The sequence below is a fragment of the Protopterus annectens genome, chromosome 6.part0 (assembly GCF_019279795.1).
Source record: "Protopterus annectens isolate FY-2018-M chromosome 6.part0, PAN1.0, whole genome shotgun sequence".
NCBI classification, from domain to species: Eukaryota; Metazoa; Chordata; order Ceratodontiformes; family Protopteridae; genus Protopterus; species Protopterus annectens.
The window spans coordinates 728,228,903-728,249,805 of NC_056737.1; positions in this window are offsets into that span (position 1 = coordinate 728,228,903).

Consider the following 20,903-nt stretch of genomic DNA (forward strand, 5'->3'; position numbering starts at 1 on the left):
TGTGTTTTTATTGACAAATTACTGGAATTATCTATAAGGAGATGTATTTGTGTTTCAGATTTCATATCCTTCAGAAAATGGATGCAAACAACAATCCTGTTCTAAGAGCAATATTTAAAACTTGTGCCTGTTTTTGGGTTTCTATCCTCCCCTTATGTCCCGCTTTGACCAGATTTCTGTTGCTTAGAGGTTGAGCGGTATGCTTGGAAAAAATATTGCTAATTTACAGTGCTGTATTTCTTTCCTGATGTCGCTCATTTAACAAGACTCTTATTGATTCTAATGATGACTAATTTTATTATATTTTATTATAATACATTCAAAACGTATTATACCACCATGCAAAGTAGTACAATGCATGACTTATGTAAAGGCTGCTCTGGATAGGTTTGTGCTTCAATAACTATTTTTAAAATCATACAGAGTATTATATTCATAAAATAGCAGGGAGTATTCTAAGTACCAAACCAGCACGAGAACGTAGAAAAGAGATTCTGCCGAATAGGGATGCTGTGGTCAGGGATACAAATAATAGCAAGAGGGGCTGGGATTTATTGGAGAAAAATGGCAGATGAACCAACGTATTGAGTGCAAATAACTAGAAAGGGAAAGGTAACAGAATGGGAAGGGGCCAAGAATTTATTTGGACTGCAGGTTACAGATTGCCTTTCATTTCAAGGACTGATATCAGAGTATAGGCAAAGCAAAAGAAATAGGGGGGGGGGGGTCCTAAATGAAAGACCAGCACTGGTAGAGTTTTTAATGCAATCTAGAACAGAAGCTGCCATTAAAAAGGAATAATCAGTACAGCATATAAAATATTGCATGGTAATTATAAGAATCAATCAGAGGAGCTTCCACATATGCAACAAAGTCTTGAAGATTTAGAATCTTTGCCTGCATGTGTTTACCTAGGTATTTTTATATCCCAAATACACTCCAAAGAAATTTTCCTCAGGTGGACAGCAAATGTTGGAGGTGTGACAGGCAAGAAAGAGGTGGCTGAGGACAGATTTTATCGGATTGTAATGATCTGGCCAACTTTAGGGATTCCCTGCGAACCACTCTGTTGGAGATGTTGGTTGAGCAGATTGGATTCACTAGGGAGATGTTTTTTTGAGTTGTTTGGCATTGCCTAGACATAGTAAATCCTTGCTAAGTCTAATTATGGTGACTGCCAAAAAAGCAATTACTAGAAAATGGAAATCAATGTCTAGATCAACATTACTAGAAGTAGTAAGTATAGTAACTGCAGTAAAACAACTGGAATTGGGATCTGTACAAAAGGGATGGAGCAAACTATTGGAATTGTGGGAACAATATATGCAGAGAATGAATGAGGTTTAAGAGGTAGGATAGGAATGAGCCGTATAATACTTAACTATTAATGAATGGATAGATTATAAGTGATGTATAATGTTTGCTACTACAGTTCATTCAATGTTGTCGGTGATGTATGGTTTTTGCAATTAAAGTGTTAATGTTCGTTTTTTATATATGTATATATATATATATATATATATATATATATATATATATATATGTGTGTGTGTGTGTGTGTGTGTGTGTGTGTGTGTGTGTGTGTGTGTGTGTGTGTGTAAGACTGCCTATGTCATATGTGATAATTTAATAAAGATGTTTATTGGGAAAATAACTATTTTGTTAATGTAACTACAGATCAGAATGCTCCAACAATGTATTTCATTTTGTCTGCTTAGGAATTAATGTCATTTTACATTTAGATGATGAGAATTACAGTACTCTGACAGCTTTAACTTTATTATGCAAATGTCTTGCTTAATGACATATACATGATGAATACTTATGTATTCATTACTTGTGTGTCAAAGTACATAAGCCAAGTAATGAAGAGTAGCAGAGTAATTCATATTATAATACTAGATTTCAATTACTTTATGATGAGTAACTGTGCTAATGACCAGTGTCTAACTCTTTTAATGTCATAGCAATATCCTTGAGATCAGTATATTTAATGCCATTCTGTTGTAGCTCAGAGCAGATCTGAGCATTGCCATTTAAATTATTGACATAACTATAAAATGCCTTGTGGTTGTCTTTGGAATCTTTGGCAATTTTATTTTCATAACTAGCTTTGGAGGAATTTACGAGGGATCTCAACTTCTTACTGAGGGTGGTAAGGGAGTCTTTGGCATCCTGGAATTTTCCTCTTTTCTGCAACAATTTCTTCCTTCTGTTGTATAGTTTGTTTATGGCATGGGACCACCAGATTGGCTTCCTTTTTTGGAAGGAAAGCGCCTTGGTTCTATTTGGGATGGCACGATTTATGCACGAGTGGATGTGCTCGTACAGTGCCTTAGTTTAGGATTCAGCAGTTGAACTCTCTGCTCCCATCTGCATGGGTGCCATGAAGTTTGTCACTTCTGACTTAACTGGCATGAAGTTGGCTTTGGAGAAGTTATTTACAGAAGTTTCCTTACTGGGGGTTGGGGGTGGGATGTGGATGTCAAGGGTGATCTGCTTATGGTCAGACCTGACCAATGAGGGGGTGACCACTGGTGTGGAGCATCTAGCTCCCATGTTGGTAATGACCAGGTCTAGGATGCTGGAGCCCCTGGTAGGACAATGGATTAGCTGATCCAGGGCGTTGGAATTTATGAATTCCAAGATCCATTGGAAAAAGGTGTTGGTACCCAAATAGTTTTATCAGTTAATGGCAGGGTAGTTGAAATAACCCAGTATTAGGGTTTTTGGTTGTATCTTAATATTTTCCAGTATGTTTAGAAAGGTGTAGTGAGAATCTTGGGGCGTGGTGGGGGATCTGTATCAAGCTACAATTTGGATTGCAGTCTTACCTAGTGTTAGTCACAACTGAAGAATTTCAGATGCATTGTGTTGGGCAACTAGCCTGGAGGTGTAAATATCCTTGGTGAATATGGATACTCCTCCACCTTTAGTGTTTCAGTCTTTGTTTGGTGACCGAAAAGTGTGGTAAGAGTTATTGCCTGGTATTGCAGGGGTGCTCTTTGGAGTCTTGAACCAGGTCTCAGTTACTGCACAGATATCGATGTTCTCCATTTTTAGGAGTGCTTCGAGAGAGAGAGTGCATTTTGAGATTTAGACTTCTAGCATTGAGTAGCATTACCTTCAGATTTTGCATGCATGTATCTGTTACGGTGGTGATTTTGTCCTTTGAACCTTGCCTAAAAAAGGCACTATAGGGGTGGCAAGATCCTTAGCCAGTAACCTGAATCCCAGTGGTGACAGGTGCAGACCATCTCTGTCAAAGCATCATGGTTTGTCGATCATGTCGTCCCAGGCCGACAGATACTGGATCCCCTTTGAATGACACCAGAAGCTTAGCCAATTGTTGTTCAATCATTTTGTCCTTATACTGTGGTATCATTCTGGGCGAAGGCAGGATGCTACTCGGGGCTAGGGTCATACCTGCCTGTACCACATGATCCAAGAGCTATTCCATGTCTCTTTTCATGTAATCCAGGGAGGTACATCTCAAGTCATTCACTCTAACATGGACAATGGCAGTGGTATTTGTACTTGTTGTGGAGTAACTTGAGTGCATGCGTTATGTGGTGGATCTTGGCACCCGACAAGCAGCTGACTGTAATGTTCTCCTTGCTCAGCCTGGTGAGTGGGACATCAGTGTGCCTGACTATAGAGTCACCTATGACTAAAGTGTTGGGTATGTTGTCTTGCCTTAGGGGCTGTTGTTGGGTGGCACACTGGTGTTGTGAGCTATGTGTCACTTTGGTTGTGACTGGTGGTTGTTTGCGTTTCAGCTTCGGAGGTCCTTGTTGCTTGGGCAGGTTAATGTTAAGGGCCTCCACATATGTGGGTTTAGTGTTGCAATGTGTGGTGTTGATGGTGTGGGTTTTGAAGAGCTATGTGTTGCTTGAGGTGTAGTGCAGGTGTTAACCTTCTCCTCTTGACTGTCTAGCACATTCTTGGCTGGAGAGAGCTTTGCTTCCAGTTTGGCTATGTAAGTGCATCTCTCACAGGTTTTAGTGTTGGGTGGTAGGAGAAGAGGGTTGTCTGTGTACATGAGGCAGTTGCTGCATTGCCTCAGTATGCCCAGATTCACCAGGTGTACAGGAGAAATCACTGGAAGCTGACCCTTGGATATGCCTGTTTAGGTGCTGTTTTTGTAAAGTACAAGAGCTGTTTTCCCTTACCTTTGCAAGGTACTTTGCAGTTATAGGCTGTTTAGTGCTTACAATTAATTTCTCCTTATTAACAAGGAGAGTTGAGTGCTTGTATCAGTTTAAAGCTTCCTAGTGATTTCCAAGACATCAACACAGAGGGAGGGTGGGGACCAATACTAAAGCTAGTAGCCTACACTCTTTTAAACAGTAAACACTACTGAAATGTTTATCACAGCAGTGAGCCACAAAATGAAAGTTTTTAAACAGATAAAGGAGCAAGGAGACTCTACAGAATGCTTTTAACTGCAAATAAAAATCAGTTAGATGATACACTCCTTGGCAGGAAACCAGAACAAACAAATAGGTGCTTAACAAGTACAGAAAATAGCAATAAAATACAGTAAAAAGTATGCAGCAGGCAGAAAAAGTGCTATATATAAATTGCTAGATGCAATAACCAGTATAAATAAGCCAAAAAAACAGGATACTTATAGTTATATATCTCAGATGAGAGTTGTAGTCAATGCCCCACCTCCGCTCTGCTCAGTGTGTGTGTGTGTGTGTGTGTGTGTGTGTGTGTGTGTGTGTGTGTGTGTGTGTGTGTGTATATATATATATATATATGTGTGTGTGTGTGTGTGTGTGTGTGTGTGTGTGTGTGTGTGTGTGTGTGTGTGTTAACAGCTATAATGACACTATTCTGCATGAGTAAGGACACCCTACACCCAGCCATCAGCTATACATTTGGGGACCCTGTATCCATTAATTACAGGTGTAATGATAGTATTCTCCATGTATAAGGGACACCCTATACCCATCCGTTAGTTCTACATACAGGGACCCTGTATCCATTAATTACAGGTGTAATTATACTATTCTACATGTATAAGGACACCGTACACCCACTGATATGTTCTGCATATACAGGGACCCAGTATCCATTAATCACAGGTGCAATTAGACTTTTCTACATGTATAAGGACACTGTACAACCAACCATCAGCTCTGCATACAAGAACCCTGTGTCCATTAATTACAGGTATAATGACACTATTCTGCATGTATGACCACATACTACACCCATCCATCAGTTTTACATACAGGGACCCTTTATCCATTAATTACATGCATAATGACACTACTCTACATGCATAAGGGCACCCTACACCCATCCATCAGCTCTACATTCATGGACCCTGTATCCACTTCTTACACTTGTAATGACACTGTTCTCCTGTTCTACATATATAAGGACATCCTATGCCCATCCGTAAGTTCTGCATTACGATAACCTGCATCCAATAAGTTAGAGGTGTGATGGTCCTATTCTACACCTAGCCATCAGTTCAACATACAGGTACCCTGTGTCCATTAATTACAGGTGTAATGACTATATTCTGCATGTGTAAGGACAGCCTACACCCAGTCATTACAGGTGTAATGAGGCTATTATATGTGTATAAGGGCACGCTACACCCAGGCATGCCAACCTCTCTTTCTCAACTCTTCTCTTGGGCAGCTGATATTTGTGGTTCCCCTGACTTTCACTGAATTTATTTTTTCACATCTGTTCCAAGAGTGTTGCAAGCCTATAAATCTTACATCTGTATACATAGCTTTATTATGATTTTCTACAGGTATCAATCTCCACTGAAAATTCACTTTCTTGAAGTTTGTTACATTAACCAAAATTGACTAAATATATAAAAAATAGTTGCATAATTTTCAGTTTGTGGTAAGGGAAGACCAAGTCAAATGGTTTGCATGTTAATTACTCTGCAATTACTACAGTCGTCCTTGGCCTTCTGTTAAGTGTTAGTGATCTTGGATATACTGGGTTAAACAATGGGCACCAGCACAGGTGAAAATGGTCATATTCAACTTGATGAGGTGCTAAGTGCATTGGTTTCTGGCTTAATACTGAGTTTCATTACAGTGAATGAGACATTTAAATGCTGAACTCTAAACCATTTTGTTGATGTTGGAGGAGAGGTCTAGATCCCTAGACAGAGTATTTCTGATGCCATTTAACTTGTTGATGTGCAGTAAATCCATCAGTCATGTGCTGGAATATACCTTGTATGGCAGACCTGGGTCACCTTTTTGTGGTCTGTGGGATGCCAGGTATAGTGATGGGGCTTTGAGTGAGTCAATGTAGGACTTGTTGTTTAGGTCTTGTATCCTTTTAATAAGGCTTCTCTTTGTGTTCTAGGCCTTGAATTCTTCTGGTGAGGTGTCTCTGTGCATTCCAGTTGTTGAATGTGTCCAGACAGATGCCAAAGGAGGCATTATACTCCCAAAATAATGTTAGCATACTGCAAGACGGTCTCATAGCAACAAACGACTGGTGTCAAAGTCATAACCTTAAGTTAAACGCAAAAAAAAATGTATTATCATACCATTCAGCAAAAACATGACCCCTACTGATTACCACATCAACAGCAATCCCCTAAGCACACAGCCTGTGTTGAGAGGCCTGGGTACTCAGGTTGACAATAATCTCACATTTGACTATCATGTGGCGGCAGTGGTCAGAAAAGCCTTTACTTGGTTCATTTCATAAGTAAAGGAATTGCATCCAGAAAAAAAAAGGAGATTATTACCTCTCTGTACTCCTCCTTCATTAGGCCAGTAATTGAGTATAATGCCCCATTTGGTATGTACCTCTTCAAACACCTGCATCAACTGGAAAGGCCACAGAGGTTTGTCAGAAGACTCCATGGCCTCCAACACCTGTCCTGTGTGGACAGGCTGAAATCACTGTTGCTCTGCTCGGTATCATGCAGATTGCTCAAAGGGAATCTGTGTCTCACCTACAAGGCAATCTCAGACCCTGCCTTACTAGAGATGCTCCATATCCGTAAGTCTAACTCCTCATGCATTACCCACTTGAAAGGCCTAAATCTAATATGCAACATCAACAAAACCTGCTGGAGAGACAGGATGGTCTCCCAGAGGCTGCTCTGTCTCTGGAATGACCTTCCCATGCACGTCAAATGGAGTACCTCGCTGACCCTTTTCAAGCGCAACCTTGATGAGTGGATGGGAAACCACAAATTTTTCCCAGAGGTTCCACCTGTGTCCTTTACTGACTGGCAGGGGTGACAGGTGCTAACTGTTTTTTTTTTTTTTTTTTTTGGATAAACTCTTGGCTAGGTTTGTAAGGGCCTCAGGGCCATTAGCCTAGTAACCTCCTATGACCCTATGGTATATGTGTATATCTATCTATCTATCTATCTATCTATCTATCTATCTATCTATCTATTTATCTATCTATCTATCTATATATATATATATATATGGATCTACCTGACTACATCGACAGTTCACAACACCGACAACGACTCAGAAGATCGACAAGTCAGAAGACCGACGGAGGAAAACACCGACGCTGAGAACACTGAGATGGGGAAAGGATGTGTAAGTATGTGGGAGTGACGGCCGTTAGGGTGTGAGTAAGGTAAGTGTGCGATGTTGATGGTCTGTGGGGATAGGGGTGGGATAAGTGAGTTAGGGTTAGGGCACGGGTTAGGTAAGGATGCGAGTAAGGTAAGTGTGCGATGTTGATGGTCTGTGGGGATAGGGGTGGGATAAGTGAGTTAGGGTGCGGGTTAGGTAAGGGTGCGAGTAAGGTAAGTGTGCGATGTTGACGGTCTGTAGGGATAGGGGTGGGATAAGTGAGTTAGGGTTAGGGCGCGGGTTAGGTGAGTGTGCGATAGTGACGGACCTTAGGGTTAGGGTTTCGATTAGGGTTGTAGATAGTTGTGTATGTAAGGGTTAGTGTTGGTTTGTAAGGATTTTGGTGTGCTTGTGTTGTGTGTGTGGGTTTTGGACAGGGGATTTGTTTTGTTTGTTGTTGTGATGTGTCGAGTGTATGAGGTGTCGTGTTTGTGAACTGTCGATTATGTGGTGTCGGTGAAGTCGTTGTCGGTGTTGTGAACTGTCAATGTAGTCAGGTAGATCCATATATATATATATATATATATATATATATATATATATATATATATATATATATATGGGTTTTTGTCAAATAAACGAACGCTTGAAATGTTGATCGTCATATAGTAGAGACCATATGATCGACATTTCAAGTGTTCGAAGGTTGACTTCAATGGTGCAGAATGTGAGAATTTCCCTTTTCTGCACTGAAGTGTGGTCTCAGAGTTTGTATATTTAAGTAGGGGGGTGTGGGGGCACAGTAGGGCTTGCCCCTCTGCTCGCACTGTTAAGGTATGTTTTTCTTTTTATTTATTTATTTTTATTATATATTTGAACTTTCAAATATCGACCATATGTTCTCGAACATATGGTATTCGACATTTTGACAGTTCGAATATATACCATAGACCCTATATATATATATATATATATATATATATATATACACACACACACACACACACACACACACACACACACACACACACACACATGTGTGCAGATGCACACACTTGTGTGTGTTTGCATATGTATATATATATATATATATATATATGTGTGTGTGTGTGTGTATGTATATATATATATATATATATATATATATATATATATATATGTGTGTGTGTGTGTGTGTGTGTATATATATATATATATATATATATATATATATATATATATATATATATATATATGCCTCCCACCCCATTGTCCTCTCTAAACTTTCTCAACTAAACCTCTCAACTGCAACTAGCTCCTGGTTCTCCAACTACCTCACTAGCTGACAGGAAATGGCTGTCTGCTCTGTTTTCCTTTTTCCCCATAAAAATGGGTGTCCCACAAGTCTCAATTCTTGGCCCCCTTCACTGTAACATTTTTACTAACCAACTCAACACATCCTGTCCTCAGTTATCCCTTATACATTACGTGGATGGCTCCACTATCAGCATCATTGTTGACAACCCCTCTAACCTACTCACCCGAACTAAAACCTCTTTTAACCTCACTGAAACCTGGCTAACTAACAACCAACTTATCTAGAGGCAAGGTTTACACCACCAGGTGGCTAGCCCTGGCACAGTAGTTCTTCCACATTAAACAGTTGCACTCACTCACACCTGTGGCCAATTTAGAGTGTCCACTTACTGCATGTCTTTGGAATGTAAGAGGAAATGGGAGTACCAGGATAAAATCCACATGAACACAGGGAGGACATGCAGAATGTGCGCAGAAGGTACCCAAGCCAAGAACTGAACCAGGGAACCTCTTGCTGTGAGGCGACAACTCTAACCCACTGTGCCACCCAATCTTTATCATATCAACTGTGACCTCAGCTGATCCTGCTGATTTCCCTGACTTCATTTTCCTTAGAGCTATTCTTCTTCTATGGTGGGCTTCTACTGTTCTCTTATTGTAGGCTGTATCTGGGCATGTACGGTTTCTGTATAGTTTTCTTCATTTGAGCTACTCAAAGTACTCCTTCCATCTCCCTTTGATGCCCTGTGGACTGGTGAGAATATTGCTGCTGGCATCCCTTATGAAGGTGTCTGACCATCTTGTTTATCTTTCTGTTTTTGCCTTGCAACCTGATATACTTTCTTAGTGCCATCTGCTGAGTCACCTTCCAGAAGTTGGTAGAGTGCCTCTGATGCCTTGTTTTTTGCTATTGCAACTCTTTTTTTAGTCTTCTTGTTAGCCATGCAGTATTCGTTCCTAGTGTTGTCTGTCTTTTCTTTCTACCATTTTCCCTGCACTCTTCCTTTCTTTTTATGACTTCCTGGACTTGGGCATTCTTCCAACAGCATTTCTTATGTATCTTATTTCCATGCCTGTCTCGGCTACATATATGTTCTGTAGTCCTCACATCGTACTGTTTTGAGGTGCTTCCAATCCTCTTCAATGCCACATATTTCCTCTTCTTCTTGAGGTGCTAAAGGCCTAAGCAATTCCTAGAACTGTTGTACTTTCTTTCCAGTCATCTTCTAGGTCTTCAGCCTGGTCTCTGTTGACCTTGGAAGCCTTCTATGACCACTGCTTGCAACTGATTGTGGCTATCAGTGTTTTTTCAGTGGGCTTACAGTTTCACTGGGGATGAATTTGCAATCACTGATTCTACCCCATTGTCCTTTCCTTACTAGGAGGAAGTCTACCCGAGTTGCACATTAGCCGCTCTTGTATGTGATACTGTGACTGTCTCTCTTTCTGAATCATGTGTTGGCTACTATCAAGCCATTTACCAGACAGAAGTCTAGAATGGCCTCTCCTTCTTTATTTCTGTTGCCCCACCCATGTGGACCCAGGCAGTCCTCATATTCTGTTCTATCTGTCCTTAAATGTGCATTCAGGTCAGCCATTATCAACACCAGCTCCTGTTGTGCTGCTTTATAAAGTAATAAATATTTCATATATGTCTATATCTATCTACATCTGTTATATATGTATATATAACTATATTAATACATAATGTGTGTGTGTGCAAAGTAAGTGTATCTTTCTTTCTCTCTCTCTCTATTGCAAGGCGGTGGGTTAATAAACTTCAATTACGCTGATTCTAATTTAGACTGTATGTTATTGGTGTCATCTCTTGTGTTTTGCTTTCATTAATGGAGAAATTTAAGTGGACAGTATGTATTTGATGTACTTGTTTCCATGTTGCATGGTTTATATAGTGTAAAGCTTTGTATTATAGGTTTAATTCTACACAGGTTCCTAGTTTTCCTGCACTCTGAGTGTGCAGTAATTTTGGTGTGTGTTTGTGTTAAGAGAGGAATGTTATCTCCATTGCTGGCTATTTTTTTCACTGATGGCGTGGGAGTATTATTTTCACTGATGGCGTGGGAGTATTATTTTCACTGATGGCATGGGAGTATTATTTTCACTGATGGCGTGGGAGTATTTTTTTCACTGATGGCATGGGAGTATTATTTTCACTGATGGCGCAGGAGTATATTTTTCGCTGATGGCATGGGAGTATTTTTTTCACTGATGGCGTGGGAGTATTATTTTCTAGGAGGTTCACCATGTTCGTTTTGCTTTGCTCTGCTGGATTTGAGCCTAGCTAAGAAAATGTGGTCATTGTTGAAGGTTTTAGTGTGGCTTATTAGTTATGTATTCTTTATACATTTATTTTGTTTTCCTTTTATGAACGGTGACAATACGTTTAGAATTAGTTTTGTTGTGGGGTGCTGTATGTGAAAGTGATTATGGCCATGTTTTATTGCTCAAATACTTGGTAGGCCTTTCTGCTGACTCAACTGAAGCAACAGTCCACTTCACACATAGATATGGCTCCAGTGGGACATCCTTGTACATGCTTACAAGCCTACTGTAGGATGATACAGGTTAGATAGACATGGCTCCAGTGAGACATCCTTGTACATCCATACAAGCCTACTGTAGGATGCTTCAGGTTAGTTGTATGTTTTTATCTATGAGATTATTTTGATTCTCTTTCGTTACTTATGTCAAATCTTGAATTTGGAGTATATGTTGTAGGAGGAAATAAGTATGAATGATGCATTCGGTGCATTGTTGTGCCATGATTTGTACACAGCTAGTAGATTCATAGGTTTATACTAGACTAATGACCACCAGAGTCTTTACAAGTCCAAAATCAGGGGTAACTTTTAAATATTACCCTAACTCACTTTAGTAGGAGGAAACATGGATTTTCACCAACATGGATTTCCTAAAGACTGACTCTAATGTCTGACATTATGGACCGACTGTAGTCTTCATTGATTTACCAAAAGATCTAAACATTTTGTAATGAGAAAGGGTAATAATATGAGCAAAATCAGGGATAGTTGAGCATGATGAAGTAGTTAATGACCAGCAATATTGCTTTCTTATTTTGTCAGTCTGATGATTTTTCCTGTGGTATGGGTGGACAGTTATTTCCACAGATTTCCTTATCTGGGTGTAATCTTTTTTTGTTTTTTTGGCTGGGGTAGTTGTTGCAATCATAAGTTGTATATCAGATTGTATTGTATTATATTAGTGGGGTGTAGGCAGGGGAAGCATTTGTAAGGACACGGCCATACATGTTATTTGTTTACTGACGTTTGATTACCAGGAAAGTCTAACTGGGTAGGTGTCCGGATTTATCTAGATAAAGTTAGGAAGTGAGTGAAAAGGGCAAGTAAGGAGGTGTAATGTATGATTAGGAACTTGTTCATATTTAGGAATATCATTATCCTGAGGTAGAACAAACACCGAGACAGATTTTGCTAAGAACTATTTCTGAATGGTTTTGAAGTAATGAAGGGAGGGTTTTGATCTGATGGATATAGGTAAGGAGTCCCAGGCCTTAGCAACATGGTAATCTCCAAGTGTAGTACCTCGCAGGATGCGCAGTAGCAAATCCCGCCCCGAACACACCTCCTGGCCAAGCGCGCATGAATATTTATTTGGCTCCTGCCTTACAATCAAACGTGTACAAACAATATTTTGGATTGTAGCGTTAATATGAAGCATTTTACTGGTACAACAGGGACTGAAAAAAGTTACCACTGAACTGTCAGTATACGGGGTTAACCAAGTAATTAAAACTGTAAAAAAATAATCATATTTATTCAGTTTTATAGTCAATGACTCGTGTTATTTCTGAACTGCATTTGGTAAAAGTAAATCATATTTATTCAGTTTTATAGTCAATGACTCGTGTTATTTTTGAACTGCAGTTGGTAAAAGTAATATTGCCTCCTTTTTTTCTTTGAAATATTCAACATCAGAACTTTGACTAATAAAATTCAGAAATTATATTTTTTTCAGTGTTCTTCTTTTAACTGTCCTGTAGACATTTCAAAGTTGTTTAGATTCTGTTCATGTCGGCGACGTCCGTGTGGTTAATGCTGAAATTAGAAAATAGGTTGCAATGGCATCCATCCTTTTATAGCTGAAGAGTGCATTGTGCTGTCCGGAGAATTAGAAGGCAATAATAATGTTAATAATGTGTACTTTTTATAGCGTGGGAGTGGCTATTGGGTATATGCCTGTTTTACTGTTTGACAGATTTACTGATCTTAAATAATTAATAAAGTTACCGATGCTGTATAATGCAGTTTACTGAACTACAGTAACTTATAATTTGACCGATGCTCCACAGTAGTTCACCCTGCTAATCATGTATGGTCACCCTGCCAATCATGTACGTTACGCCCACTCCACGCCCAAAGCTGCGCTGAACAGAGTGTGAGGTACTTCACATGGAGATTACCAGCAACATGATATAAATGTAGATCATGCCCTGCAGATTTGATAGGGTTGTGGACAGAAAGGGTTTTCCTCATTGAATGATAATGATAGAGTACAAACATAGTTGCACTGAACCGTATTTAGTGCTAGACAAGCAGATTATTGCTGGCTAATGTTCTAAGTGGGAAGAAGCTATGTATATGTTGGTTGAGTAGTGGGTTCTGAAAGGGTCATTTGCTGCAAATTTAGCCACTTTGTTATAGCATTGCTCAAATTTTGCTTTTTATGCTGCCTGGAAGTTAGTAAGAATGGGTGCTCCATAAACTAGTGAGGGGTGCTAAGTAGTGGTGAGTATAGCTTTAGTTGTGTTGGAGAGAAAGATTTTGAATCTGTAAAGCAGTGCAAGTTTTTGTTGAGTTTTTTTATACAGTTTTGTATGTGCATTTCAAATGTAAGATTAGAGGTTCATAGGTAAGGGTGATACTGTTCAATGGACTTTGTAAACTAATATGTATGGTAAGTCCACCATCTTGGGCTGCTATTATTAACTTTTCATCCCCTGGTTCATAGGATCATAGGAAGTTACTAAGCTATTGACCCTGAGGCCCTTATAAGCCTAGCCTTGAGTTCAGCCCATGTTTCGACAAGTCAGCACCCAAAGCCCCTGTCCAGCAGGGACACAGGTGGAATCCCAGTGGTGTAATTTCTGTTTCCCATACAGTTATTCAGGTTGTGCTTGAAAAGGGATATTGAGGTACTCTGCTTGATGTGGAGAGGGAGTCTATTCCACAGATGGGGGAGTCTTTGGGACGCAAATCTCTCCCACCAACAAGTCCTATTGATGTCACAGACCAGGTTCATAGGTTCATAGGTTCATACTAGGCTATCTGCCCTAGGGCATTTATAAGCCTAGCCAGAATGTGTTTGGCTTTCGCCACCCATTTTAAATTTATTTTGCTATGCCCTTTTTCGAGGTTAGTATACTGTGCCTCTGTCTAACAGTGACACAGAAGTGATACCTGGAGTAAACCTATGATCTCCCATCCACTCATCAAGATTCCTCTTGGAGAGAGTCAATGAGGGACTCTGCCTAACCTGGACTGGGATTCTATTCCAGAGTGAAGGGAGCCTCTGGGTTATGAATCTGTCCCTCCAGCATGTCCTATTTGCGACTGCATGTGTGGGTTACTCCAGTGGAGCTTGACTTGAGGACTGCATATTGCAGTCTTATCAAGGCAGGGTCTGAGATTTCTTTGTATGCCATACAGAGGTCACCTCTGAGGAGTCTGTATGAAACTTAGTAGAGGGACAGGGCTTTTAGCCCATCTGTGTAGGGTAGCTGTTTGAGGCCCTGGATTCTTCTTGTGAAGAACCTCTGTGGTCTCTGCAGCTGCTGCATGTGTTTTGCGAGGTACATGCTGAAGGGGGCGTTGTAATCAATAATTGGCCTTATAGGGAACAATACAGGGATGTTATGATCCCCTTGTCCCTGGATGAGATACCCTTACTTATGAGGTGCACCATATAGAAAGTTTTCTGTACAATGGAAGGAACATGGTGGTCAAAAGTCAGGTTGCTATTAACCTGGGTGCCCAAATCCCTCATGACTGATTGCGTGCTTAGGACATTGTTATTAATGTGATAATTTGTGGGGACCATACATAGGTCTTAGCCTGCTAAGAGGCCAGTGTGGAACACAGACCATAGCCAAAATATATGCATGGACACACACACACACACACACACACACACACACACACACACACACACACACACACACACACACACACACACACACACACACACACACACACACACACACACACACACTAACTCACCCTCGTCATACACCTCTGCTGCCCAGAATTTTGCAGACTATCCAAATGTTTGTCATGTTTTTGGTGTGATCCTCATAAAATATGTAGTTTTCTGGCAAATCAGAGGAATGAAATAATAAGATAATGACAGAGGAGGGGCATTTTCACATACATGGACAGCCTATCCCAGAAAATGGGAATTCTGAGAGATATATAGCTGTCTGTCCAACGTGTAATGTTTGTGTTGCAAACAAAATTTAGTTCTTTAGATCTAGTACTTATTTTGCTGTTTGTTTAGTGGATGTGAAAAAGATTCATGAAAGTGGGGATCCAGTTTTGTTTTTGTGTTTGGAGATTGTTACAGCAGGTAACTATAATTTTTATTTTACTATGTCCAGACATTTATTACCTTTTCAAGTGTGTGTGTGTGTTTAGTCACAGTGGCTGAGCTAGGAGGAGGTAGAAAGTCAACTAAAAGTTGGGCCTTGCTTTTAGCTCAACAAAAAATAAAATACTTACATGACATCCTTTCAGCAAAAGCTACTTGATTTTATGTAGACATTTCTTTTTTCATTCTTGTTTCCAGGTACCTTCTATCTGTATGTATATAAGTATTGAAGTATAGTTGTGCTTGCTGCAGAGCAGATTTCTAACCCTGTAAATGGTTGGAATACACTACAGACTACTATACCAAGCTAAGTATTTCATGAGCATGTTTTGTGAGTGACAAAGTGCACCACTGTACCCAATAATAGAAAATTCAAGCTGCTTAGTAAGATTGCATCATGAAAGACAACACAATTAAGAATGAGTAACCGTATTGCGAAGCCCTTGCAAAACTTGTGAAGTAGACTTGAATGTGTATCCTGTTTTGTACCATTTGCTCTAAAAGGGTAGATCTCACGAACAGTTATTTGATTGGTTCATATACTGCAGTGGTGATTGGCTCGTATTCTGCAATTTAAGTCACTCAAAAACTGTGTAGCACAGCCAATGCTGTTCAGTGCAAAACAGTGGCATACCTATTTGATTGGTTTGTATACCGTGATGCTGATTGGCAGTAATTGAGGTATACAAACCAATGAAAACTCATGCAGCTATCTATCTTATCAAAGTTACATCAAGAAACAGTTGTTGTAATGTAATGGTCATTGTTCTGTGTATGACCTTATCAAAGCCTGTCATTAAGCCTATGTATGTTATACCACAGCACAATTTTGCCATTTATAACTGTTATTGCATTATTACAGAGCATAATGTTGAACGTAGTTATATATTTATTTTCAGCATATGCATGCTTATATGGAGTTTCAAGTGCTAGTATTTTCAATGCTGATGATACATTATGTAAAATAACCAACCTTCTCCATTACTTTTCCATAGAAACAAAGTAAAGTTATGAGTCTCTGACTCTGGGTTTGTCCTGACCCCTGTCCCTTAAATATGGTTTGAACAAGTGCAAGTCTCCAATATTAAGTTAGGGGTCTCTGTGACTCTATTCTTGTCCTGTTCCCCTGTCACTTAAATATGGGTTGAACAAGTGCATGTCTCAATGTTTAAGTTATGGGTCTCGGTGACTTTGGGCTTGTCCTGTTCCCCTGTCCCTTAAATATGGGTGGAACAAGTGCACACCTCCAATCTTAAATTATGGGTCTCTGTGACTCTGGGTTTGTTGTGTTCCCCTATCACCTACATATTGGTTTCACAAGTGCATGGTCCCAATCTTAAGTTATGGGTCGTTGTGAATCTGGGGATGTCCTGTTTCCCTTCCCTTTAATATGGGTGGAACAAGTGCATGTCTCCAGTTCTGAGGAATCTCCTCTTACTTGAATGACCTGGTGAATAACAAATACAATGATTCTGTAAGTTCATGCTGAAGTGTTCTCAGGTCATTGTTACTAATTCTATTTTATTCCTGTCCTTTGTGTCCAATGTGTGCATATTTATGTTTTAATATAATGTAATGTAATTTAATTTCAGGATCTGAAGTTTAACAGGATGCTATTAGTAAACCTTTTCACTACCTTTGTGCAACCAAAACTGTTTTGCATAAGATTTTTTAAATGTATATAATCTGTTGTGTTAGTTTGTAGGTTTTCAGTCCTACAGTCCTACCACATGTTTGTATGTATGTGTGTGTGTGTGTGTGTGTGTGTGTGTGTATGTATGTATGTATGTGTATATATATATATATATATATATATATATATATATATATATATATATATATATATATATATATATCAATCCCAAAAGAAAGCGGTGCATGCAAATGCACTAATTAGGTGCACAAAGTATAAAACACAAATGCCCAACAAATCTTCAGCACTCTATAACAAATTCAAGATGAAAAGCCGCTGAAAAAGAAGTTTATTCAAGCACAGCCTACAACATGGTGCAGGCTGTGCTTGACTAAACTTCTTTTTCAGCGGCTGTTCATCTTGAATTTGTTATAGAGTGCTGAATATATATATATATATATATATATATATATATATATATATATATATATATATATATATATATATATATATATATATATATTATATAAGAGAGAGAGAGGTTTACTATCAAAATGTTAGAAATCAAAATAATTTTCTACCTTTTGATCGAACCAGTTTGCCGAAATTGGTATTAATGAATTACCAACATTATGGAAATGGTAACACGGAATTGACATTAGAACATCGAAAGTTTCAATGTCGAAAGTCTGTGTCTGCAGTAACATTTTTGCAGGGGGCCAAGCCCTCCTGCACCCACCACACCACCTACATATTTTATATTCCAACTTTGAGATCACACTACAGTGAAAAAAGGGTACATTTCCCAAATCACAAAGGCAAAGATGTTTAGGCTGGTAAAGTGAAGTGGTGCACCAAAAACCAAAGTACAGAATAAATAGCAAAGCACTTCTTCACAACGTGAGCAATTTATTAATGAACAAAGATTTCAGACATCAAGTCCTTCCTCAGTGTTTCCACGTCTGAAAGCTTTGTTCGTTAATAAACTGTTCACGTTGTGAAGAAGTGCTTTGCTTTTTATTCTCTACATTTCCCAGTCCCCACTTTAGTGGAATCTCTTTTCAGAACTTTGATTCTACATTAGCAAATATACACTACCATTCGCTACTGTGGAGTCGAACAGTTTTTGAATCAGCATTATGTTAACTTGAAAACAGCCTTTTGACCCTCCCAGCTTCACGTAAGTGCCAATCTAAATTTTGATAGTAAGCCATATATATATATATATATATATATATATATATATATATATATATATATATATATACACACACACACACACACACACACACACACACACACACACACACACACACACACACAATGATTTTCTTTTATGCGCAATATATTTATATAAGGTTATTTCAAAATGTTCCTGATTGTGTCTCACACTGTGTTTAATCTGTCTGTCCAGTTTTATTAGTTTCGTCTTAAAAGTTGTAGTTCTAGTTTGCCCTCACTTCCATTTCTTATGTTTATCTATCAACTTGCTTGAATTCCACTTTTGCATTTTGCCAAATTGTTCGACATTCCTTCAGAAAGTGATATAATACTGTAGTCTATTTTCCATTTTCTATTTGTGTCTGCCATGGTGGTCAGGTTGTGATTGAAAAGAGTCTGTCAGTCACTGCACTTACGTGGTTACCAAACTGATACTAATATGTAAAGAAACAAATAAGCAAAGAGCAGAATATTGGGAATAAATTAAATGATTTCATACACAAATTAAGTTTAGTTCATGGTACCTTAGAGTAAGGGTGCCAAACCATTGGCCAGTCGGCCGCATGCTGCCCTGGACAGCTGGTAATGCTGCCACCAAGCCCCCAAATCACATACCAATGTTAAGTACAGTTTGTGATTTGACCTGATTATGCCACAATTCAGAGTACAGTAGCACTTATCTAGAGTTGGGAGTAGAATTTGGCAGGCACTAGGACCCAGGACTGCAAAGTGACACAGCTGCTGAATGGTCCTCTTACTGTCCCATTTTCTTCCCATGCTCTAGTTGTGAGGGACAGACTGAGAAAGTGGAGAGACAATAATCGGGTTAGTCACTTCTCACTTTTCACATGCATCTCCATCTGGAACATTTCTTTTGTCCCTATAGTCATGAAAGGTAATCCTACCAAAACTTTACACTTCTTTCTGATATTCCATTAAGAATTAAACTAATTTTATAAGTAAGGGTTTAATTGGGTATTGTGGTGTCCCTCTTTTTTGCAAGGTCGTGTAACTGTGTAGTTGTGAGATGTTTGTGGAGTTGTTCTTCCATTCATGCCAGGTATTCTCTGAGGATTAGCAGGGCTTTGAGCTCATTTGTTAACCAGAAGTTGTTTTACTTCAAAATGATAGCTGTTTGTCCCTTCCTCAGTTTCTGTTTATATCTTCCTTAAGAAGTAGCTGTGTGGAAGGTTGGTTTCTCCACTGTCTGAATTTTTGCAGAATGCCCAGTTTTTTACCTCATATTATCGGTTCATTCCTCATTAAATCTGCAGTTTTGTGGCAAATCATTATGGACAGACATTACTTATAGTTTGAGTCTTCAGATAATACTGAAAATGCATTCTAATATTTAATTTGTTATTTCTAAGTTTATAAGAGCAATAATTAAAAACTGTCCCTGGTTTTGGATCTTGGTCCATCTATTATTTTTAGATTGTACATACATGGGCAACTACTGGAGGGGTTGTTTGAGCTGATATTTCAATTTGGTGTCATTTAAGCATTTGTGCATACATGTGCAAACTAATAGATGGTTTGTGAGTGAGCTATTTCATTTTCATGCCATTTAAGTGCTTGTACCTACCTACACGGCTGAAGTACTAGAGGGGTCATTGGGAAAAGGTTTCATTTTGGTGTAATTTCAGTGCCTGAGCTCGAGTAGTCACACTGCTAGAGGGATCCTGAGGGAAAGTTTTCATTTTGATGTCAAAGTGGTTGTGCATACATGGGCAATCTACTGGTGGGGCCTTTGGGGGAATGGTTTGGTGTCATAACTGCTTGTCCATACATAATCGGACTACTGTAGGGGTCATTTATTTAAGGGTTTCTGCATACTTTGGAGGGATAACATCTCTCTGGGTGTGGAGAGGACTGAGAATAGTTAAGATAAGAAGATGAACAATGGTATAACAACAAACAGTGGAAAAAAAACCCTTTTCATTTTATCTTCACTTTGGAACACATATTCAATAAGTCCCTTAGAAATGCAGAGCTAGTCCAATGTCAGCTGCCCAGGGTTTGTCTTGAGAAGTTGTACTGGTGCTTTAAACATGCATCCCAAGTTTCCATTTCTACACTGTTTGTTGCCTAATGAAGTTCTAAAAATGTGGGGAAGCATTGTGTTTTTGTTTTTTGTGAAACACTTGACTGTTGTAAAATAAATATATGCAGGTGCATAGTATCTTTCTCTTGACAGCTACACAAATGATGCTCCGAGGGTTCCATATCTGTTTATCTGAAAATAAAAATAGTAACGAAGATGTCAGAGAATTAGAATTTGAAGGTAACTATTGGGCATTCATTATTACATTTATTGCTTGAATGCACCTAGAGTTGAGCCCGGAGGTCGACTTTGGTTGCCAATGACAGTGAAACAGTTAACTATAGTACATATTTTATATGCAGCCCCAAGACAATTCCTTTTCACTCAGTACAGCCCAGGCAAGTGAAAAGGCTCTCTGATAGGACCCTGCACAAACATGTATGGTTGCATTGAGGCTGCCAGAGGTAAGCTCAGATCTAACACCAAAAATAAACCACACTGGTTGGATCCTAACCTTAACAGA